Source organism: Pagrus major, chromosome 3, assembly GCF_040436345.1.
Source record: "Pagrus major chromosome 3, Pma_NU_1.0".
Classification (NCBI taxonomy): Eukaryota; Metazoa; Chordata; class Actinopteri; order Spariformes; family Sparidae; genus Pagrus; species Pagrus major.
Window position 1 is genome coordinate 12,758,742 of NC_133217.1, and position 26,223 is coordinate 12,784,964.

Genomic DNA, 26,223 nt, shown 5'->3' on the forward strand with positions numbered 1-26,223 from the left:
TGATCAGCTGCTTAGAGCTGTCCTCTTGTGATTGGATCACAAAAGATGCATTAATGCCGTGAGAATACAGAGGAGACAAGCGTACATAACACAGAACTGCCTGTTTGTCACTGCTAACAGAGACTCCAGTGTAAAATCTGGCTTCATGGTCAAAGAAAAGGTTTTATATCATCATCACATTTAAAAAATTTTTTTTATCAATTGATTGTTTTAGATAATGCCTTGTTTTAGGGGGTGCTGCTGCCCCCTCAGCACCTCTATGTCCTCCACTCACGCCAAGTGAACAATTTACAGTGTGTGCCCTACGTGGATATTGATTTTTGCATTAATAACCTCATTTTCTCCTCTTCCTCTGCTGTGTCAAGCCATAAATGTAAATGAAGCCATAATGTAATTACAATAAAAGATTTGACTCGTAAATCCAGGCGCAAAGCATGATTGAGTGTACGAGTGAAATGATGGCGACGCCACAAAATACGGCGTCTTTAGGGGGTAACTGTTAAAAGGTTTCCTTTTATTTCCAATTGTTTGTTGGCCCAGAAAAATCAGTTGAAAGAAAAAAGACTTGCGTGCTTCAAAGCCAGAGCACCAAAAAATGTGACATGTCTGATCCCTGCTTAGAAAGTTGCAGCGGAGCACGACACGCAGCAGGAACCTCTCACATTCGATCAGATCAGACTGAACACAGCGAGGTTCCTCCTCGCGTATTTCCTCTCCTCCATAAGCACTGAGACACTTTGTCCATCACAGATCGTTATCAGCACTTTACTTACAGATAATATAGCGCCAACAAACCCTTCTAACTGACATGCAGTCCATCAGGTTATACCAATTACAGATGAGGATATTGATATAACCATGCACCAGTGTATCAATATTGCCTGCTAGCCACTTGGGTTTGACATTCAATCTCTGCCTTCATGACCTTGCTTCACTCTCTGGGCACTCTGGGACATATTCACATCCTCCGAATGGAAGGTCAGAGTGAGGATTTCTCACTAACCAGATAGATTGTAACACCCCCATCAAAGGCAGATATTGAAGGGTCTGCAAATTATAATGAAATACATGCAATGAAATGGCATGACACTTACTCTCGGGTAAGGTGACCATCCTCACTGATGGGGGATTTAGCCTCATCCATTTTTCTTAGCTGCATTTACTTTCCCGTCTCTCCCTGCTCTGTGTACTGTGGCTTGTTTTCCTCTCGCTCCAGCATTGTGTTTTCGAGTTTAACAACTTAGAAAATGAATGTTCTCAGCCTCGTCAGGATTCAAAGGGTAGGACTGAAGCTGTAATAAAAAAAAAATAAAGAGCATGTGGACGTGCATGCTTATGTGTGTCCGTCGCAGTGTTGTTTGTTTGGCAAGGCGCGCCGATGCCGCTGCAGTGCTTTATGGTGCTTCATAAAAATAAATGGTCTCTGTCTGGCTTCAATTATAATGGTGAATATGCAAAGGCGCCTCGTTCATTAGTTTGCTTTTGCTCTGTGAGCGGGGGAAGTGGATTTGGTGTATTTAGTATCTGACTGTTGTCCTAAGTAGCAGGGATTATTCTAATGCTCTGTCAGTAGCAAGGCCTAGGACTAATTCCCTTTTCTCTTCCTGATATCCATTACAAAGGATGCACTAATAGACCCCCGTATTTTTCGGTTCCATATGTTTCTTAACCAATCTTGCAATTAAACTGTCATCTATAGCTCAGTGTGTGTGTGAGCCCCCACATGTGCGACAGAGAAGGTGTGTATGCATATGCGTGTGCAAACACTTGACCCCGTCTACTGGATGGCTTCCCTGGAAGCTTATTAGTTGAACTGTGAGCAGTGTATGAGAGGGTCAAATGGGCCCATCATTCTTTTTTTTTTTTTTTGGCTTAACCTATTATACTGTGAACACCAGTGGCGGACGGGGATAATAATCTTCACAATGGCTACGTTCACAATAGACTACATATAATGCGTTTTAAAAAAAATATTTTTAAGTTTACTATTTATTTCCTTTAGTTAATAAAAAGTGTTTTCAGATTTCAAAGTTTGTCAATTGCAAGACAAGGCATCAGGGCAAGAAAATATTCACAAATATCTTTTTCGTACACTTTTGGGGTGTTTAGAGCCTCGACTGGACATACATTTATCGTGATGATACTCTGGTGGCTCTGAGGAATGTGTATACAGGTCTTTATTTTGCAGATAATTTCCATGCATTTGCATCTTCTCCTTTCCACAGCATGATTCCATGTTTTTAAGTCAACTCTGGAAGGGAAGTTGTGATATGACCCTGTCCCCTGCTCGTAAAAGAAAGTAAAATCATTTTACAGCATTCACCCCTTCGTTTACTCTTTCTCTCGCTCCTGTACTATTGCTTTTCTCACCACATCGCAGCCCCTCGCACTTCACATACTGACTGATCATTGTGTTGATGTATAGGCTGCCTGTGACCAACCTATGGCAGACAGTCAGAGATCACACCGAGTTAAAGTAGGCGGGTTGTCTGACCGTTTACAGTCCTGAGTAACTGTAGCTACCCTGTGTTGTTTTCTCTCTGGTTTACCCATTTTTAATTTAGCATTTTGTGCACAAGGTGCACTTTTTAGTTTTGGGGAGGAAATTGCTTTCAGAAGAGAAAGATCTTCATTGACTTATTTTCTGTTATGCCTAAACAAATTAAATAAACATCTTCCTTTTTAATGACTGAATAAACAAGCTGACCTTAAAAGACAACACTATTTCATACTTTTTTACTTTGTTTATATGTGGCAGACCCTGCCACCTTTCTAACTTCAGTGTTCTCGGAACCTTATTTTCCTCTGAGAACAACTTCTTTATTCACTTATGGAAAATATAAATATTTCTGAATGTCTGTTATTACCTCATTAATATTGTAAATATTAAAAGTGTATTCGAATTTGAATCCATATATATAATCCATAAATACCTCTTTCACCTATGAAGAACAAACAATTTACTGTAGCTCAGATTTAGGGATATAACCTGCACCGATGCAGCCGTCTTTGGCTGAACTGAGACTGCTTGGCTTGCAAAGCGCATTTACCAGATAGAGGCCAACAGTTTAGTTTTGTATTCTGGCTAACTCACTGTTGATACAGCTTATAACATATAAAAATAAGAAGACTGTCAACAGAAGTGATCCTAACCTTTATTTTAGGGGGGACAAATGGGGCGTAGGGGTTCTCGTTACAGGATATTTCATGTTTTGAATTGCAGTTCAAACCATTAATGGACATAAAGAAAAAGCGTGCTGTGCAGGATATCGAAAGATTTCCACAGGAAGCAAAAACTTCATTATTCCAGCTGCTTTAATTACATTAATACATTTTTCATGGCAGTTGCACTGTGCACCCTGACCTGACATTAACATTATGGGAAACCTCTAGAACAATCATATGCAGATACAGTACCACCAGCTGATTAATTGTCTTTCGGCTAATGGAGACAAGATTCATGTTCGCTGCCAACCGGTCTCAGCAGGTGATGCACACTGAATATGCATTTTGCAATGTGGTAATATGAAGTTTAAATAGGGTGAAAAAATAGGATTAATTATACATTGAAGCCTCTGATGGCTGTGAAAAATACTGAAAACTTTATTTAAATCCTCAGGGAACTTTGTGTCACCCCTGAAAATGTTCTGTTAATATTGTGATTGCTTTGGTTTGCTGAGCCTGAAATGGTTTATGATTTCACTGTGAGCTTAGGGTATTCGGGTTTTGGGGTTTTTGGTGAGCACTCAGAACTTTACCCACTGTGCTTTCTCTGATATTGCAGGAGCTTCAGCCCGGGGGGAAAGAAAGGAGAGCGAAGATAAGGCTTTAGCTGAGTAAGACACACGTAATGGGAAATTTGTAACTGGTCCACCGGTCACCTAAAAGTAATGGACACTTAAAACATTCCTAAAATCATGAAGCGTTTGAAACACTTTTGTCCTCTTTTTTTTTTGCAATGGACCGATGACACTCAGAAGGAGTGAAGATGAGAATTGATAGAAGAAATGAGGCTGCAGAGAATCAGAGGCACAGGTATGTCTGGAATGATGTTATGAAAGAGGTGATGTCATCGCAGAAAAGAACAGTTGCAGAAGAACAGGCGCAGAGGGACATAAAAGAAGACAAGGAGAAATGCCGCAATACAAGGTGATGATAAGCAGCAGAAAGAAACAAAATGCAGTCTCAGTGGTGAGTGAGATTGTAAATGACTTGTCAGGCCCACAGCGCAGTACATATTGGAATTAATGAAGGGAAATGTTCCAGCGGGGCTACATTCATACAATGTGAATAATTAATACGCAAGGTCACAGAGAGACAAAGATGTAGGAGAGGAATTTTTGACGGCTGAGAACATGTGTAGTGTATATTCAGCCTGTGTGTTGGATGAAGTTACATAATAACCGAGAGCAGACAACCACACACCCAAACACACACATACCTCCGGAATTTTGAATGTACAGTTAAAGAACTTGGTTCCTTTAACAATTGGCTGTTCGCTAAGCCTCACTGTTCCTAAGTCTGTCAAACTCTCTGTACGAACATGACGCACATGCAGATTACAGATTTCATGTCCTTTTAAGAAACGCTGTGTCTTCAATAACACACTAAGGTAAGCTACATCATGCTTCACAATTATAGCCTATGACCTTTAGATTTGTGGGGTAAACAGATGGCTGCTGCTGGCCAATGAATGTTGGTAATGTGCATCTCAGCAAATCGCAACCATTCTGAATCTTCCTGAGGGTTCAATTTTCAATATCATTGTGTTTTGGCTGACCTGGTTCTGTTGCTACAAACGTGGCCGGCCGTGGGCTCAATTTTTTCAGATCCATCGCTGAAACACGCCTTACCTATGACAGAAATATATTCATCGGCATTGGAGAAGAAAGCGCAGGTTTGGGATTTAGAGGCGATCACTGTCCACGGCATCTTTCGACCGTCCAACCCAGCCAGCTGGACTGTCCCAAGGAGGAGAGTAGAAGAGAGAGATCCTGGGTAGCAGCCATTCTAATCCAGCTCGGATTTAAGGCTGCTCCTGGCTAACTTTTGGTCGCAAGTAAAGTAAATGGATGAAATTGGCTGGCCAAGCCACAGGAAATCAGAGACCGTTGTTTCACGCATCTTTACAGAGACCTGTCCCCACCACAACATCCTGGATCAAGCTGTTGCATTCTGAGCAGACAGAGATTGGGATGACGAGAGGAGGACTCTGTGTTTACATCCTTGATGCTCGGTGCTCAAACTCAGCCAAAGTTGTTGGACAGTGTTTTCCAGATGTCAAACTTTGCATACAAAGATGCAACAATATTATCACCATCTTGTTGCTGCTGTTTCAGTCGCCCCGATGCAAATAAATCACCTTGAATTGTAAATTTATCCCCAGTTTCCATTCCTTAATTTTCCTCAAACATACCACAAGGAACTCTGTCTCCGTGTAATACTGCCTTTACATGACCTACATAAGCAAACAAGACCAACAGGGAGAAGATTGACTATTTCTATATAACCATTGCAGTAGGTCTAAATGACTTGGTCGGATTCCAACTCATGATGTTGAACTGCTGAGGATGAATTGAGGCAATTGAGGAATGAGGCTGCTGATACAGTAAAGCACAAAAACAAAGTTTACTTTTTTACCATAGTCATCTTTTGTGCAAAGGGGCTGCCAGAATCAATAAAAACTGAAAGTTTGCTGTAGCCGCTTTAAATTTGTGATTTTGGTTTTGGTATGGTGAAATAAAATCTTCCCTGCCAATTCTGATAGAAACTGAATATTGCTTTTATTAGAGCACCATCAAAACCATTTCACCAACTGGAGAAAGCTTGACAGGCCTGCTGTGGCTAGTTGTGGTTGCTAAGCTATGATTGGACAATCAACAGAGTTATTCAACCTGTCAGTGGGGGAATGGGAGTGTGTGTTTGTACTTCCAAGAATAGAGAACAGTAGTCTGAGTGATGCTCTGAGTCACAATTACCAGAAAGAAAGAAAGACACAAACAATTTTAAAGTGACTGACTGTTTGGTGGACAGTTATTTTTGATGGACTACAAATGAAACTGTATCTGAGCTTGAGTGCGCAGGCCCTCCAGTATTGGCCACTTCTTTTTTTTTTTTTTAAACAGCTCAGTACCTCCACTCGCTCCCCTTTTCTCCAACCTTAATTCATATTGACCTGCCAGTTATTGCTTACTGCCACTCATCTCTGTCACAGCAGCAGCATTAGGGAGCAAACGAAACTCTGACTGCAGGGCTTTCAGACCCTGCTACAGTCTAAGTTTAGGCGACTTCAGCACCACAGACACCACAGCGTTAAATCTTCTACCCAGGTGCGTGGATACCTTTTTCCTTCACCATGAACAGGTATTAAAAGAGCCCCCGGAGCTGCGAATGTTATCTCAGTTAAAGCAGTTGGTCATTATGAACATGAGCAGGAGATTGTAAAAAGAATCCTGTTACTCACGGGGAAAGAGAGAATTCATTAGTAAACACAAAACCGTTCATGACATCTGGACACCCAGGCTAAATGATGCGCCTGTGCTAAGAACTACAGCAGAACTCATCTATTTCTTTGCCTCGGTTCAACAGAATTTGCATTTGTTTTCCGTACACTACTTGACTGTGCAAGACCCTCTTTTATGTATCCCCTTCGGTGTCAGTGACGAGATGCATCGGGCACGCGAAACACCTGTCATGCTGCATCTCCCTGACGTGTTTGTTCGCTGCACTGACCTCGAGGCAACAGCGGCCACCGGATACCAGATCCCCGGAGAAACATCAGAGGGACAACAGGCCTTGAAGTGAACACGTGGATGGAACTATTTAAGATGGTGTCATCTTTATTTTATTTTGAATATAAGAAACAGCGGGCAGGCCAGTGTCGACTGACAAAAAGTATTTTGCTTACATAACATGTTTTCTTTTGGACATGTGGGGAGAAAAAAATGTCATAAATACACTTATCTGTTGTGGAAATGAATGCAAATTAGCAATTATTTGAATAGATAATGCCCTTTTTGCATGTTTTAAACACAAATTCAGAAGTTTTAAGTTTTCAAAAACATTTTTTTCCAGGCATGGTGACCATAATAAACTACTCAAATAGCGAGAGGCTTACTTGATTCATATTCATACTGACTGATGAATTACTTCTGAATATTTTCCTGTGATTACATATTGAACATTTTATGTCTATTTTCTGTAGATTGTCAGTTAGCAGGAGTTTGCTTGCAACTTCTAATGTCTCTTAGTTAAAATGTGTAGCCCGTTCATCTGTAGGGTCCCTCCCTCAATTCAGAAACTTAAGCCCAAGTCCTCCCATTACACCAATGAAACCCCATTGGAAACACAGAAAGAAAATATCCACAATTTCGTAATGATTTCGATTTTTCATGGCTTACTTATTCAGTCAATTATATTTTCCGAAATGTCATCTCCAAACATTGAGTTGATGTTGTTTCAAAGCATTCTGCACACTGGCAGGAAAATAACTCTGGTGGAAAAAGACAGAATCCTATTTATTTGTATTTGTTGCCCTAAAAGTAGTCAAACCTAAATATATAACAGTATAAATAACTGGAATCTGCCCATGAAATATTGTATTTTCGTAATTGTAGAATGTCACCAACGATGCTCAAACCACCAAACCCCAGAAAAAGAGCAGAAGACCAAGTGTGTTTTCAGTGGTAGTTTCAGCCCTGACAGACTTTTCACTCGCCTTTTACCTGTGCTAATGCTGATATTAACACTGACCACCTAACTCATGAGATCAAGTTAGCGATGTCAATCCAAGTGCTGCTAACTGCAGCTGATTCTCATTCCAAATCGGCCCGAGTCCACATCCCCGAGTACTAACCACATCTGGCAGCTATATGTGAGCCAAAGTTGGTTTCTGTCTGGTCTTCCAGCTGCAGTACAAAGCCAACTGTGCTGCCACTCAGCTGGAATTGACTAGACTGCCAATGTTTGAAAGTGGGATGGCACTGCTTCTCAATGATCCTCCATGGCTAATAGACAAAGCCTGTTTCAAGTATCAAATCTTTCCATCAGTCTCCACAATGACAGAAATGATAAAGTGATCGAAAACCTTCTCATGTGGTCAGTAAAAATGTTCCAATCCATGTCTGGGAAGGCTTTGATGAGATTAGATATTTATTTAAACTTCTAAAAATCGTATCAGTTGTTGATTAGAGCTTCCACAAATTAGCATTTTTGAGCTCACAGCTGTGCAGCATGGTTGTTCAAACATACTTGCACGCAAACACACACAAAACATTGTCTGAGGCCTGTGTGTGTGTGTGTGTGTGTGTGTGTGTGTTGGGGGGGCATCATATCTGTTTGCACTGGTTAAATATTGATGTTCAAGATCTGTCAACGAGGTTTGGGCTCAGCCCCCCTCCTTACTAATGTATGAACACATATGATTTATTAATCCCCCACCCCCCACCCACAAGCTCATCCCAGACTCCAATTGTTCCAAAAGTTTCTGACTGTGTAATTCGCCACCTTTGTTTATAAGCCTGTTTTTTTCAACTCAGAACACAATGAGGCACGGTGAAGAACGCTGAGCGCTGTCAGGGGAGAATTCGATAAAGTATGCACAAATTACAAAGTGGAGACAATATTCTTGCTCTTCTCACTCCCCCCACGCCCCCGCCTACTCAGTTCCCTTTTCATCTCTTCATAGCTCGCTTTCTCAGTGATAAGTGTGTGTCTGTTCGCCTGACAGTCAGCGAGCATATGGAGGGTGTGTGTGGTCCTGCCAAGCAATGGAGAAATCACAGACAGGACGGCAGCACTGTAGCACATTAGAGTAATCAGAGGGAAATTATTGCCCTTAAGTAGCTTTTGGACATCTGCAAGGAGTGCACGCATATTGTAAATACAGCACACATACACACAGAGGAAGCAGCATGCTCAGATACCTGACAGCGAACAGATGGACTCGGCACAACCTGTTTCAGACATCCTTCTCTGCTTTAAAAGAGTAATCATAGAAAAGTAAAAGCTGGCGCTCCCTCAGGCTAGTCTTTCTAATAAGCACATGAGTAAAGCCTTTTTTGAATGATGAAAGAAAACAAGAAGTCAGATGTTTATGAGCTCGATTAGAGGCGCAGTCAGTCGCAATCTCCCCACTCACCATCTTTTGCATGCAGGTGAAGGATATGAGCATTAAATTTGATAGGTGTGTTTACCTTGTGAGAAATACTGCAATTTTATTCAGGCCTGCTGTTGCCTTGTGTTTACACTACCGAACATGTGGCAGAATGTTGTGTGTGAGAACTTCCCGTGCATATCATTTTGCGGAGCATATGCTCTCATTCAAATGTATCAAACTTTGCCGGTTGTTCGCTGTTTCTCACCAACTTGTAAGTCGTGGGAATAGCGAATAGTACATGAAGCGCCTCTCACAAAACCCTCTCATATTTTGGGTTTCAGGCTGCCACAAAATATTATTTTGTTTTAGCCAAGCTAGCAGCATGGCTCTGTGGATGGCACTGTCGGTTGGTCCAACACCAATTTTATTCAGGCCTGCAGACCAGAGTGAAATATCTCTTATCTGTCTAACTATTGGATGCATTTACATGACATTTTGTACAAATATTCATTGTTCCCAGAGGATGAATCCTAATTAGATCTTGGAAAGGATGTGCCTGCTAACCCTGATCACTTTGTTGACCTAACTTTTCATCCAGCGCCACCAGCAGCTCTGAGTTTTTAAATTATCCAGTGAAATATCTCCACATCTAGATGGTTTTTGCCAGCCCGTTTGCCAGGATATATTTTCAGCTTTGGGAAGTTCGACCATCTCCATCCTTGTGTGTGGTGACCACAACAGGTATCTTAAGCCAAATTATGATATTTTCCCAACACTAACCAAGTGTTTTTGGTGGCTAAACCTAAGCAGAGTAGAAGCACAGCATCTTTACAAGAGAGAAATAGAATACTCAAGTTAAACAAACGTAAAGTGGCAACATCAATAATTGTACAGTTTTAACTTAACTGTGGTTATGCAGAAGCATTAGCTAACATTTATTCTGGCCATTGGGTTGGTTTTTGCCCAACACTTGGTACATTGAAGGTTCCCAGACATTGTGTTTTAATTATTAGCTAGTTTAACGATTTAACTAATTCTGATTAAGTACCTGCAAAACTGACGCCACATCAGCCTTAGCTCTCCTTTGTTTTTATTGATTATTATATGTGCTAGTATGCTAACAGGCTAAGCTAACATGGTAAACGTGATAAGCATTATACATTCTAGACAGCGGCATGTTAGCATGCTGCCACTAGCAGCTCCAAGTGCAGCATCAAGGACCTCTAGCATGGCTGTAGACTCCTGGTCTTGTACAATCAATCATCTGGTTTAGTTATTTTCTTCTTTTTGATTACTATTGTTATCAAAAAGACCATTGTTTCCCACATCCCTTCCATTATTTTATTTATTCATCCCCCACTTTTATTGTTTCTCTATCCGACTCCATCCGTCTTTTGCTCCTTCTGCCTGACTGTTCACATGTCTATCCATATGTCTTATTGTCTGTTTCTCTGTCCTACCGTCTGTCTGTCTGTGACCATGCCTGTCTGTTAGAAGATGTGCAGACCAGCCATTCTAGAACCATGACGCGGCCCAATTTCAAATCACAAAATCCTCTCAGGTCCACCCAAAATTTCAATCACAACCCTGATCAACACATGAGACAAAGATGAAGGATTTCTCCAAAAAATGAATTAAGAATAACACCTAATTTGATTCCCTTGTTTTATCAGTTATAATATTTATTGAAAATGACCTCTTGCGGCCCACATGCGGTACCTTTGGGAATCACTGAATTAGAAAATGAAACATCAGAAAAGTGTGAAAACGGGCTCAAGATGACATCTTAAAATGCAGTGTGTTGTCCAATCAACAGTCAAAACAAGAAAGAGCAAGAAAGAAATCAAATAAATTAATTTACAATCACTCTAACAGAGAACAGCAGCAAATCCTCTCATGCATGAACTAGCAAAGATCTGTTGAATGACATTTTCTTCAACTGACGAAACTGAAGTGATGTGTTTCGACACGGCTTACTCAAGCCAGAAAAAGAGAAAATCTTATTTTTATATACTGTACACCAGTTGTACCGCATTGCAGTACAGGGCACTTCACACAAAGATACAACACAATGCCAAGTGTTTCACTTTCACGACACACAACACAAAGGAATGATGAGAGCACGTCAGTCACGTCATAGTAAATAACACTGTTGCGATATTTCAGTGTCTCGTTGTTGAACTCTGAAAGTCTCTCTCCGGTGGTACTGGCTGAGCTGCATTTTTCTTTTATATGCGTGTGTTCACCTCATTCATGGCCTCCCCTTCAGACGATGTGGTCAGACGTGTCTCGCACCACAAGCGACTCTCGGATTTGTGTGGCTGTCAGGTCTGTTTTGTGCAGAGGTGTCTAAGAAAAAGCAAAAGGAAAGAGAATGCGGGGGGTGGAGCAAGTATATGTGTCTGTGTGTGTGTGTGTGCGTGCCATCATACCATAAAGTGTCAGCTCATGTCTGTAGGAAGCCTGATGCGAGTGTGATGGGGCCCTCCTCTGCCTGTCCCCTTCTCCCCTGGTTCTCATTTCACAGGTGGACGAGCAAATTAGTTCCAGCCCTAATCCATCACCATGGATCCCGGCTCACACGTCGGGAATGCACACCGACTGACACGTGCATGCAGCCACATACGTAAACATACACAAGGCCGTGTCGACTGGGATTTGGGGGGGGAAGGTCGCTGGAAAAGAAAAATGCTCTTACACAGAAGAGTGTTGAGATCAAGAGAGAAGAGCGATTACACACACACATAGATGGATCAGATGTTTATCAGCTGGATAAAACATGTCTTAAATTGTCGTACAATTTGCCTCAGCCCTGCTTCTCTGCTTCACAAGCGTTTTGCGTTGATGCTCGCTACCCTCCACCAACTTACAGATCATTCCATGTCACTGGCTGCTGGTGGTAGGTCCTCTTTAAGTACGGGGCCTCAGCCTGAGGTGAAATGTTCCATTTTGACGTTCATGCGGATCTTCGTCTCTGAAAAGCTCAGTGGTGCTGCCGCCATCAACGGTGGCGCATTGTTGTGAGGAAATGTCAGCGGCGGCAAGGAGAAGAAAAGGGACTGAGAGGAGTGTGACGGAGCTTGAGCTGTGCTCATGGGTGTTTGGGTTGCAGCTGCCATACTCTGTCACCTCTGCACATGAGAAGGGGAAGCATGTAGAATGAGGGTGGGACAATCGACGGTCTTTTTAACTGAGAAGATGTCATTTCCTGTATTTTTTTAACAGGTGGATTACGCTTTTATCAGGGTAACTAGCATTAGAACAATTATGGGTACATTTTTATCCACACACATATTTGAAGATATTAAAAAGCTAAAAATATAGGAATTTATTTGATGACTAATTTATAATAGCTTTGTGGCACAGGCCTCTGATACAGTATATAATTAAAATAAAATACTGTTTTTGGCGAGAAATATAATTGCTAACTGTTCAAACAACAAATAACTAAGGGAATATCTAAACGAATGTGACACGATACAACAATTATAACCTGACAATTATCAGACGAGAGCTAAGATTTAGATTTAGAGCAAAAAATGAAAAATTAAAGCTGACAGCTTGAGCTTTCACTGTGGTTTGAGGCTTTATTACATCATTATCTGTCATCAATTAATGTTATAATTCTCCATTTCTTTCTCTCCATTTGAGTCACATTTACCAACATGCTTTCCTCTTTCCTGTCACGTTTCCGTTCTTCCTACCTAGTTTCCCCTCTTTGATCAAGGTTTTTTTCGTGGTGACAGTGTGTGACCCAGCTTAACTCAGCTGCCTGACATTCAGGCATCAATGACTACTTAACGTGAGCGGCCGACTGTGTGTATCTGTGTGTGTGCTGTGTCAATCTGCCTGGGTACAAGGCAGCACTCCTATAACAAAGCAGAATGGATTTGATAAGCACTGACAGAGCGCTCTGAACAGGCCGACACATTTTTCTACATAGTAAAAGTAGGGCGGACAAACTAATAATTTGTAAACGGATTATAAACTAGTATAATGGCTCAGACGCCCATGCCTCTGCATCTCGATGTGCTGGTGAGCAAAAGTGAGTGGCCTTTGCATACCCATACATCCTATCCCTGCATGTTTTTCTCTCTTTTTCTAGTCGTGAGCTAGCTAAAAGCGTAAGCACCCACTCTACCTAGGGGCTAGTGTCCCATTTTTTAGTGCTGATGTGAGTTTAACCTCACGATGATGTTATAAACACTCCCTTACCAAGAAATGAAAAAACTCCATCCAACTCTTCTGGCTATCCCTGCCATGGGAGCAATTTACAATTTTCTCATCTCAAGGCTATTTGTCTGCATCCACACCACTGGGGGTTTTCGATGTGTGTGTGCGCGCGCTGTATGCAAGACTTCATCCTAATTTGCAGCATTTAAAGGAAGCCCAGAGACAAAACAGAAACACAGCTGCCTATGACTTTGGCCCACCTACCACATGCTCCATGCCAACAGACAACCTTCACTGCTACTTAATTAATAAAAGAATTGGGGGGAGTACTGAGGCAGCTCTAATTAAAAAGCTTTTATGGCTAGTTCATTTTATTCATCACAGGTTGTTCTTGCTCTGTGGGGTAGAGCAATCCTGGAGGAAAAAAAAAAAAATCATTGCCAAGCTGTATATCTTGACTAAATCTGCCTGTTTGTATATCTCTAGTGTTTGGCAAAATGTCTGCAATATCCTTTGTGCAACACTATGTGAGCAACAAAAAGCAGCTGTCTAATGCGGTTCAAAAAAGTTTGTTTGTATAAAAGATGTATGCGTCTGCCAGTCACAGCTGAGCAACTCCACTGCTTTATCACTTTAGTTTCTGACGCCACTGCAGAACAATTTGAGCTTTGAAGCAGCCGCGTTTAAACAGCTCACTTGCTGGAGAAAGAAGACTTCAAGCCCACACTGCTTAACATTCAACTTGAGCCCACTGTTTCCTCTGTGTGTCTGGCTTGGTTTGAGGGAACATTTCACCAGACGTCGCAAAAGTAATTCAGTCATTCATTACGGCCATTTAGTGTCTTGCATTAGCGTGACAGCTGACAGTGACTTACTTAAACCTTTGCCGGAGATTTTTCATCCATGTCACAGCACCCTGTCGAGGATTTAAGCTTGTCTGTCAGGCCAGAGCCACTCAGCTGGTTCTAACTCAGTGGGATCAGCTCCACCCGGAACACAGCTCCATCTTCTAGAGCTCAGGACGAAAACTAATTCTTTCTTCCTGCCCGAACCTTTACAGTTAATTGTGAGACTGACAATGTTACAGAAGTGCTAAATGGTAAATTAGTGGAGTACTCTTTGAATACACTGATATTTTCTTCAACCATGTTGGCCACCACTAAGTTAATTTACTCAGCCGATGAAGTCATAGTGTAGTCTGCACCCTTTGAGAGCAAATTTGAATTCAATAAATCACAAACTCATCTCTGTATATACACTGAGCAAAAATATAAACGCAACACTTTTGTTTTTGCTCCCATTTTTCATGAGCTGAACTCAAAGATCTAAAACATTTTCTATATACATAAAAAGACCATTTCTGTCAAATATTGTTCACAAATCTGTCTAAATCTGTGTTAGTGAGCACTTCTCCTTTGCCGAGATAATCCATCCCACCTCACAGGTGTGGCATATCAAGATGCTGATTAGACAGCATTAATATTGCACAGGTGTGCCTTAGGCTGGCCACAATAAAAGGCCATTCTCAAATGTGCAGTTTTGCTTTATTGGGGGGGTCAGAAAACCAGTCAGTATCTGGTGTGACCACCATTTGCCTCACGCAGTGCAACACATCCCCTTCGCGTAGAGTTGATCAGGTTGTTGATTGTGGCCTGTGGAATGTTGGTCCACTCCTCTTCAATGGCTGTGCGAAGTTGCTGGATATTGGCAGGAACTGGAACAAGCTGTCATATACGCCGATCCAGAGCATCCCAAACATGCTCAGTGCTCACGACGACGTACTGCAGTCAGGTCGAGACCCCGATGAGGACGACGAGCATGCAGATGAGCTTCCCTGAGACGGTTTCTGACAGTTTGTGCAGAAATTCTTTGGTTATGCAAACCGATTGTTGCAGCAGCTGTCCGGGTGGCTGGTCTCAGATGATCTTTGAGGTGAACATGCTGGATGTGGAGGTCCTGGGCTGGTGTGGTTACATGTGGTCTGCGGTTGTGAGGCCGGTTGGATGTACTGCCAAATTGTCTGAAACGCCTTTGGAGACGGCTTATGGTAGAGAAATGAACATTCAATTCACGGGCAACAGCTCTGGTGGACATTCCTGCAGTCAGCATGCCAATTGCACGCTCCCTCAAAACTTGCGACATCTGTGGCATTGTGCTGTGCTGTGTGATAAAACTGAACATTTCAGAGTGGCCTTTTATTGTGGCCAGCCTAAGGCACACCTGTGCAATATTCATGCTGTCTAATCAGCATCTTGACATGCCACACCTGTGAGGTGGGATGGATTATCTCGGCAAAGGAGAAGTGCTCACTAACACAGATTTAGACAGATTTGTGAACAATATTTGACAGAAATGGTTCTTTTGTGTATATAGAAAATGTTTTAGAGCTTTGAGTTCAGCTCATGAAAAATGGGAGCAAAAACAAAAGTGTTGCGTTTATATTTTTGTTCAGTGTAATTAGCACATCAAAATGACCAGCATAATTAAAAAAAAAACAAAAAAACAAATATCTGTTGTTTAGGCACAACAATGAGAAGAATAGGAAGAGATCATGCTATGTGTTTAAAATACATCATCAATATCATCTTTTTTATTCCACATATCCACACCTGCCGCCTACATTACCCATAATACAACCCGACTGGCAACAATTTCAAGATTTGGGCATGTTATACATCAGAGATGATTGACTGTCTTCTGGTAAACTCACTTCTTTACAACCCCTCCTGATTGTTTTTTATTTTTAAACGGCCCCAACCGACATTAACTCACATTAAGTGACATCACACAGTTAGCAGATTTGATGCAGCCCCCTATGTGGGTACAAAAAGGCTTCATACAGCTTTTTACATAACACAGTAGTACTCATCAAGACCTGCAAACAGACTTTAATGTAGAAAATCATTGTGGTTCCCTTTTTAGCAGGATCACAATTTTAAGACTGTTAAATTTGTTTGCACGAGCTTAAAAGTTTTAACAACGTAAAATGTATAGTATATCAGCCACACAGGGTGGTTTGATGCCCCTGGGGTACTGTGATCATCCATGTATTTATCCCTGTTCTGATTGCTCTTGTTGTTACTTCATGCTTTTTTACCTGTACGCTAACTTGCATGCGAGCCCTTATGTGTAGTTGAATAGGTGGGGCAGCTGGAGGAGAAAATACATCATTATATGTTCCACAACCAATGATAGTGAACCAGATTTTCATCCCATGTCAGAATGGTCCCCTGGGAAACCCATCTAGTGATTCAAATGATGAGTTGGTGTAGTTAGGTTTTATTCTTTCAGTATGATTTGTTGAAATGTTTGTTGCTGTATTTTTCTTTTACTGTTACAAACAGTCATAAGATTTTGAGTTCCAGTTGAATGTCTGTAGAGCGGAGGACCTGTGATATTTAGCTAAACATTAAGTGATAACATTTTTGTTTTGTTGGGATTTTGATGTGATTCCCAAATACGTTGAGACTTTGTGTCAAAAGGGAGGAATGTGGGAATTAAACAGTTTTAGATTTATAAATCAGTGCATGGATTAGAACATATAAGGATGAAAGAGGAGGGGAGATCCTCCTCGCCTGAGGTGTGAGGAGCTGTCAGGGTTAGAACAGGTCAGGGGCAATTCTCTTTGCCTAAGGTATTAACAGGAAGTTATATAGGTTAACAGTTATTATCCAGTAAACCATTAAAGGGTCAGTGCCCAGGGGAAGGCGTGATTAACAACTGTCATGAAGTATGTAACCACAAGTCAAGATGGGTCTGATTCCTCGCACACAGTCTGAAATTCTTCAGAAAACAAGCACCTCTTAAACTTCAACAAGGAGAATTTCCCTTTCCATATTCACAATGCAAGTCATCCCTCTCAACACTCGGATTACGGTTTAATAGTGCTGATTAACAGAAGCCACCTGATCTTGGCAATCTGTTTTGTTTTGATCATGAGGTAGCAGGCAAATTTAGATTAATTAGCAACAAATGGCAAACTAAATTGAATGAAACACAACAATCAGATTTGTGGCTGGCATTTAAAGGGGAAGATGACAAAGTGATAGAATGTGTTTGGGCTTATTTTAGGCACAAATTGTTTGTTTCACCTCATCCGTTAATGGCTGTTAATCCATCAGTGCGTCGAGACTTTTTCCTTGGCAGGTGACCCAGTAAGTATCATTTTTCTTTGGGTAAGGACTAATACTGCTCTGTTGGCCAGACAGCGGATGTCAGATCTATTCAGTGTTACCAATTTGTTCAGTATACCTGCATCTACTGCAAATTAATACAGCAGCCCTGCTATAAATCCTACCTTTTGAATGCTTTTGACTTTTGTTACACCTTGTAAATAATGTGCAATCTTGTCAGGTGTTATTATCTTCATTATGGCAACAGGAATGGTAAACACAGCACACTACTGCATTTAATTGCACTGAGCTGAAAGCTAAAATTTCCATTTTAATGTTGTGATTTTGCCTGTTGTGCATATGGTTGATCTAAATGGATGAAAGCAGTGGGAACGCCTTGCCTTCCTAACGTGTTCACGCATAACAGATGATTGTGATTATCTGATGATTGTGTGTTATAAGTTATAACACTGGTCGAGTAAAGCAGACACCATCCAAGAGTCTATTTGGAAACCAAGCTGTTTCTTCACTTCTCTGTGATTTTATTGTTGGAACAAGGGTTATTACTCCATGTGTGTCAATTTTTTTTTTGTTTTACCTGCTGACCCTCTGCCAATTTTAGATATCTTACTGACCACTTACAAAACTGTGTCCAAGCTGGGGCTGGTGTGGTGCATTATTTCTATTGCTTAAAGGAGCAATTTGTAACAAATGCTTCAGAATTTTACTTTGAAACTGACATCATCAGCTGAATGTGAAGAAACAACAGTGTTGAGGTGATGTCATAGACGTCTATGGACTGTGATGCAGAGATACCTGCTGAAGTCGGCATGCTAACCAGCTAGCCCTTACCCCTCCTGTCTGAGAATAGACCCTTTTCAAGGCGGACATTTTCACATGTCAAAGCAAGAAAAACGCAGGTGGAATTTATAACATTAATGATGGCTGCATTCCATTTAGCTTGTTAAGTTCTGGGTTTTGTGCAGGCTCACTCGCTGACATGGCTTTACCAGGACACATACTAGAATGAAGGCATCGTTATCGCTTTGGTCATACATGTGCTAATTCTGCTTTGACAAGTCAAAAAGTCTGCTGTGAAAAGGGTTTTCTACCACTCTGTACCGGAGCCGGGAGATATATGCCATGGCAGCTCACTAAGTGCAATAAGGAAATACTCTCGCACCTTCTGAATTCAACTTTCTCTCTTTTACCAAACTCAATTAAGACGAGCTTAATTGCCTCGTTAACTCATCGTACAACACACTTCATTCAGACTCACCAAAACAGTCTTGGTTTGTCTTGTGGTTTGTTCCCACAATGACCTCTGGTTGGGTCAAAATAAATCCTCCATTCGCAGAGTAAGGTGTCAAAGTATTCCAGCTCTACACAATGTTTTTGCAGTGCTGCTGATGTCCAACTCTCTCTTGCTCCTCTGCAGCCTCGTGCCTCTCTTGTCCCCGTCTGTATCTTCTCATCCCCAGTGTCATAGTCCTGGTGTCAACCACCTCCATAATGTATCCCCTGTCTTCAAACTGACCTTGATCAGTCTCCAAAGCTTTGTTCAGTCCCAGTTTGCTGTTGAGTCATGTTCACTCTCAGGCTGCTAAACCCCAGTTGAGCTGTGCACTCCCTGTGGTAACTCCTCCCCATGATCCGAGGTCTTAGTCCAGGCAAACTCTAGGGGTGATGGCTCCACATTTAACAGAGCCATTAGCTAATTAGCTAGCTAAAACCAAGGAAAGCTAGCATAGAGCAGCAGTCGTCTGTTACTCCACTGATATGCTGCTCTATATATTTTTGGATTGCTTTGAATTCTGGCCATATTTTACATACATGTGTGAGAAATGGTCAGTAACCGCTGACCACTGGTATCTGTAGCTGTCATTAGCTAATTAGCTCAGTTAGCTGTGTAGCTAGCAGTCCTTGGGGGAATCCAGCTTTTGTTTTTTATTAATCCAGATTTTGATTTTTACAAGAAAGAATGTACTTTGTGTTCATTTAGAAGTTACAAAGTTTGCTATATTAAGTGTTCTTGTGATCCGAACTCTTCACACATGGATCTTTTCAATGAAAGACATTTTGACATGTCACAGTAGTGAAGGATCAGACGTAAAAACTCAAATGTATGATAGCCGGGCTCCATTCAGCTACTTGTATTTCAGGATGATGGTGTTATGCGTACTGGCTCACTGTCACCCCTGCTGGGTCACTTTAATAGAACACAGCCATCGCTTATTTTTGTTTTGCTTGTCAATTTCAAGATAGGGCCCTTCATTCATCCAAATAACTCTTCAGCTAAACTCAACAGCTCACCAGGCACTTAGATGGAGAAAGTTTTTCAGGCTGTCTCAGACTTACTTGTTAGATGCCATTGATGCAAGTCCTCCTTGATGGCTCCCAACACACATGAATGGCATGGAAATAAATTACTCATACCACTCTTCACCTCATCTTTATCGGATCTAATTGCTTAAATTTCATGTTACAAAGAGTCACTTTGAAGTGTTTGTGACACTTTTAAATTAATTAATCGTTTTTACAGCTGCATTTTGCATTAATTATGTGAGAGCAAAAAGTATTTTTGAATCAGTGACCCACAATTTTAACTGTTACTGGATGATTTTTTTAAAATTAAAAGTTCTTGAGATAACAGGAAGAGGGAAGTAACGGTGACATTTAACCCTTTCAGTATTTATTTTTTTATTTTTTTCATTCTGATGGCAAAATATAACTGTTGCTTGGCTAAAATCTCAAGCTTTCTGCAAAACACATTTTTATAACGATAAATGGAGCACATGAGCGAGAAGTGCTGATTGATCTCTATTGTCAGTTTGAAGGCTGTAGCGAGCGGTGGTGCTGTATTGGATTCCATCACATAAAATTCTTATTACATTTAGTCTACCCGCATTTACTGTAAATATACCGCAGCATGTTATTCCTCTGCAGTCTGTGGCATCAGATGAGTTATTTTTTTTCCTCTCTGAGCATTATTCTTATTGAGCTTCTTCTCTGAACACATTAGTCACCATTTCCCAAAATGACGGTCTGTGTGAAAGCGAGCTGCGCTCTTTGCCATCACATATCCGCATGTTTGTGTTCATGTTCGTAAGTAAATGTAGAAGTAGATAACCACTTTGGGGCCACAATGGTTCGTTCAATACTGAAAAAATACTTGACTCCTTGGGTGTTATACTGTGGCTGTGACAGGCTTTCCAAATCACATACAGGCATTGCAACCTACGGCTATACAAAGAGGATCGATGCCCATCGCAGGTCTGGTAATGGACTAGGTCTCTCTCTTTCTGTCTTTGTCTGAAGGCTTACAGTAAGGATGGCCTGTCTGCCCCTCCGTGGGCTCTCTCAGCTCGCTGTTCAGACGTTTTCAAACATAATGTCACTATTGCTGGACCTTATCCAGCCTGATAAGCAGAACTGCAGCTGTGGAGAGCAGACATCTGGTTGCCAGCCTCCCATTTCACTGTGAACAGGATTAGGTCCACTGCCTGGAAACCAAATTGTTTTATTCCGCCCAACAAACTGCAGACGAGGAATAGGCTGTGAAAGATGCTTGTCATTATCCATCTTAAAAGCTCGCACAGGCTTTGTGAGGGTTTTTTCTTTTTGCCATTTGTCTCTGGCTAGCATTCACTTCTGCATTTCAACCAAGAGCTTTGGCTCCATCATTTCCTCAGCGGTATGCTAGAAAGCTCTCAATCCCTTCATTTAAAACACTGCAGCTTGGATACTCTCCGAGGACCTAATTTTTTGTCAGACAGCCTTTCTTTTACTTTACTTTGGACATTTTTAATAACGTCTTTAAAGAAATAGGAATTCCCAAAATGATGATGGGTTTTGTGTTGAATGTGTCATCGAAGCACAGCATCTGAAACTTCAAACCGCCTCCTCTGCCCACACGGAGAACATACTGGGCTTTTTCAGCTACAGATTTTGATGAAATAAAAAAAAGAATAGCATCTCTCAACACTACTCACTGTGCAGACCATTTTCCCCGGCTTCCCCCACCATCAAAACATGCACAAAAAGGTTAATTCTCCAGTCGGTGCCCTTGAACAAAAGCACTGGCTAAGATCTGGAGTTGGTCCCCGGGTGCAAGGGTTAACCCGCGCCCACTGCTCTGAGATTGGTTAAATGTAGAGTACCAGTTGCACTATGTTGTACATTGTATGACATGTGATTAAATAAAGATTCTTATTATTATTATATTTGTGTTACATGCACAAGTGTTTATTTGCCCCAAACAGTAGTAACAGTGTACTGTACATTAGCCCTAAGCTAGTTGGAAATGGCAGGCATTAAGGGTGTGTGTGTGTGTGCTGTGTATTTTAAATTCAGTTGAATTCAATACTCACCATGGACACGGCTCCCTCTCCTCTTTTTTCCTCCAGTTAACTACAGTCAGTATTAACGTAAGTACATAGACACCCAACAATGACGGTCAAGTATTGTACTTTATACTCCACTACACTGATCTGATAACTTAATTTTTAAATAAGTTTATCAGCAATCAGATAAAAAAACACTGATTTCGATAATCAGAAAAATAATTTGATTACTAATAAAAATAACGGCCAAGCTGGTTATCAATCGACCCATAGAATTCACTATATACACACAATAATATATGTATAATTTACTTTTATTTGTACTAAAGTACATTTATTGCCAGAACATTATTTTTGATACTTGGATACAATTAATATCAGAAATTTGAGACTTTCACTTAAGTACTATTCATATTGGTAACTTTCACTTTTACCAAAGTAATATTCTAGCATGATATCTTTATTCTAACTCAAGTATGACTTTTGGGTACTTACTATACAACGCTGCCTGAAAACTCAATAAAAACTTATCTCTGAGTTCTCCTCCCATCAGTAAACAGCTCCAGATCGGGGCAAAATCCAATGTTTAATCCTCCAGACGGTCGGGCTTTGCACCCGACCCTCTCCTTCCCAAGTTGCACAGCTCTGGGCTCTAGTACTACAGCTGCAAAGGATAAAGTGAGGAGAAGTAGTAAAAGGAGCGAAAAAGTCAGTTCAGGGAGGAGGTTGGGACTTTGTCAGGAGACCACAGTTCGTGATTTTAACCCAAACCATGATATTTTCCTAAACCTGACCAATGAGTTTTCTTTCCTAAAGGTACTCTCAATATCTGAAATAAAAATAAGGAATAATTGATTTATTTCTGTCACATGTTAACTATTTAAACTCCTAATTGTCTGAATAAAATTAGATTAAATCAAGTATTGTTACAAATTTATCAGCATCATTGTGGACTAGATGTGTGCAATGCCCCCATCTCGTTGGCGCTTATTATGTCGTCAATAGAGCTGAGACCAAAAAGTAAAACCTGAGGATATTGCTGATCATAACATGATAATCAAGCTGGTTTATATTTTTTTTAATCACACGAAGAACTGACCTTTTGCTGAACATTTAAAGTGAAAACAGGTGAAAACCCCCACCTCCTCCCAAGTGGATTTGTTGTTGGTGCCACTGACCGGATCGCTTACTATTTCCCTCAGAGCCTCGCAACTAGACAACACAAGACTGACTCACTTTGTTTCCAAATCTCCATAATCAAATAATCAACACCACTTTGGAAATAAGAGATAAGAAATAAGCATGTTCATTGATGAGGTGACGTAAAATAGTCATCATTTCATATGGAGATTTGTACCATTTGTAATCAAGCCTTCATGTTGTTGTCTATTACCAGTTTAAACTGAGGGACATTACACTAAAAGTCTACTGCGCTGCAAATTTGGAAATGTGTGTTGAAAACAAAATGGTGGCCAAGGAGTGAATGGAGGCAGCTGGTTGACGGAAAGCCAAACAGACATGCACACATGCACCGGATTGTTATTTCTAGGATACATTTTACTTCAATTTATTCTCATCGCACTGGAAGGTTGGGCCGGGATAGTGGCTGCTGCCTGCTGGTCATTCGTCCTCTTTCAATTTTGTTGTTGGGGACTCTTGGCTGACTAAGTGCTCCAAATGGATTCTGCCTCCTGCCAGGGTTCCTCTTTCTTCCTCCGTTTCTCTGTGGCTATCTCTCCCCCCCTTCAGCCACCGCTCACTCTCACGGCTTCTTACGTGTTATGAAGTAAAAATAGGCGAGTAGACAATAGTTGCTGGGAGATGAGTGCCAAATAGAGCACGATCACTGAGAGCGGAGTTAATGGCTAAGAAACAACTTCAAAATATGACCTCTAAGTTCTCCAACTGTGCTTGTGAGGAGAGGTCGGATATTCAGGATCTGGCAGAATGGCGATATACAGTGTATTTATATATATATATATATATATTTTTTTTTGTCAGAACTTGATAAGGAGATTAACTGCCAATCATAACACAAGTATTTTCTACGCCATAAACTTCAACTGAAAGCTGTTCGGCGGTCACCGCACATCTGTGCATGTTTATGAGTGCTGGGAACACTTCAATCTCCTATTTAGAGAAAGGAAATGAAGGGAGATGATGGAGGAGGAGGAGGAGGAGGCGAGAAACGGAGGAGGGAGAGGATCTAAAAGTTAAACTGCATGCTGATGTTTTGTACTTCCTGTTTGTGTTCCTCTGTGATGGGCTGGCAGCTGCTGCCAACGCGGGCTTCCAGTTCAGCAAACATCTGGGCCTCCCTTGCCTGCTAAATGTGTGCAGAAAGAGAGAAGTAGGGAGGGACAGGCTGCATAATTACGCTGGTCTAAAGGTGAAGGATAAAAATACTGTAGAGAGGAAGGTGAAAATAGAGGGAAAAAAAGAAGCGGCTTCATGCATATGTTATATGATCGACAGAGGAATTGGAGAAATATGTAGAAATGTACCACATGCTGATTTCCCTGACCGCTCTCAAGGCAGACAGCTAATTTATGTTACTTGTGGGTTCCTTTTTTTTTTTTTATCTTTTCGTTTAGACATCCGCGCGCAACTCAAATAGGCACTTGTATTGATCAGGCTTTTAATTTCAGTGTTTTGCTCTTATCTACTCCGCAGCAGTTTGGACAAATGCCTAAACCATCCAGCCTATATTCCAGGTGGTCCACATATCTGCATGACGCTAACGTCCATACTTGATTGGATTTTGTTATCTCTGTAATTGTTTTAATCAGCCAATCACAATTAGCCTCCAGGAGAAAACAGACAGAAAATGGGCAGAGGGAGGGAGAGAGAGGGGGGGATGGAGGCATTGACGGGGAGGAGGTGAGTGCACCGGCCCATTACTGATAAAGCATATTTTTTGCAAGCGCTTTATTTTCATTGATGAATTACAGAAAATGTGCCAGACTCAAACTTGGTTGATCCAAGGTCGGTTTGTAATGAGGCCCTTTATTCTTTGACAATGCATTATTGTCCACGCTGTCACTCATGCATCTGACATCTAAACCCATTTCCTCTCTCAACAACAGGGCCCACTGGATACGAGTGCTCTCTAAGGAAAATAAAGTGGCTTACAGAGAATCTACTGACCAATTTAACACTCAAAGGCAATCGACTTGCTGACCTCGGACTTCTATTTTTACATTTTGAGGAGGAGGGTGTCAACCCAATCGCTCGATGAAATGTTGGCAGTGAACAAACCACATATATGCTGAAACTTAACATTTCTTTATGTTGTTTATGTGCCTATGGTCTGGTTGGGTTTAAGCACAAAAACCATGGGTTAGGGTTAGGGTTAACCCGAACGTGTGGTTAGAAAACAAATATATATCCATTGACACAAACATGGTTGCAAATGTTGAGATGCCATCTTGAACAGTGGTCAGTGGCTTTGCAACCTCTTCGCCTAGCTGTAACGCTGCAACCATCTCCTTTATCTCCCGACATGAAAGTCATAAATGTAAAATGTAAAAAATTCTTCTTCTTCTTCTTCCTATTCTTCTTCTTCTTCTTCCTATTATTCTTCTCCATCCTAATAGCTTAAATTTATGAAAACTGCAGGCACACACCCACATAAACTTAACAATTTCTCATCACATATTGATGGCATGCAAATCATTCCACGACTGATGGGTACGGTGGGACTGAGTAGCCTGGTATGAATAGATAATGAACTTGATCCCCCCCTTTTTCAGGACCTAAAATTAGTGAATGCCATTTTCTGAAGGTGAAAGGGCGGAGATAAAACATCAAATTGTGCCAGTTTACAATTCTGACCTCCGTTGAAAGCTTTATCAGCACCTTTTTATTTCCGAGCTAGATTGAGGTGTGCAACAGGCTTTTGTCATGGGAAAAAAAAGCTAAATAAATGCTCTGTGTCTAATACAGAAGAGCACAATATGTTACTTTTACTTTCCTTTCTTTCAGCGTCTCATAAGATTTCGTTTGAATTGTTTTCTTTTGTTTGAAGCTTAAATATCCTGTTGGCAGAAGTACGACTGAGTCCAAGGCTATAATCCATCACTGTAGACTCTGCAGTGCCTGTTTTATGTAACATTTGTGTTTTTTCTTTTTTGTTTTTTTTGTGATACTTCATTTATCCCCAAAGGACAAACTTATGTTTTTGAGTCTTCTGTTTTCCAAGAAGGATTAAATGGACTGAGAGATACAATATGGTGCTTAGCAAGTCTTAATCGTTATTTTCTCTCAAATTACACTGCAAAGAAGGAGGCAAAATATGGCTTACATTTGCAGTCTAAAGATTCCTTGAGGCAAATTCACAATGATAGAACAATTCTGTCATGTTATTTCAACCGTACCCTACTCCTTCCTGTAGTGTTTTGCTCATTTAAACACTTTTGTTGAAGTGCTTGTCAATGTTAAATAATAAAGTCATGGCTACCAACATTCACTCCCTGTATATGTTGTTGTATTTATGTAC

At 41.0% G+C, this 26,223-nt stretch overlaps 1 long non-coding RNA gene across 1 annotated transcript in view; it reads left to right on the top strand.

Moving 5' to 3' along the window:
• LOC140993989 (uncharacterized) overlaps positions 1 to 25,068 on the top strand; it is a 40,091-nt gene extending 15,023 nt beyond the window's left edge. Inside the window, exon 3 of the long non-coding RNA XR_012178698.1 lies at positions 24,812 to 25,068. This is a non-coding gene — a long non-coding RNA (uncharacterized lncRNA). The remainder of the gene's footprint in view (positions 1 to 24,811) is intronic.
• Positions 25,069 to 26,223: the final 1,155 nt, after the last annotated feature.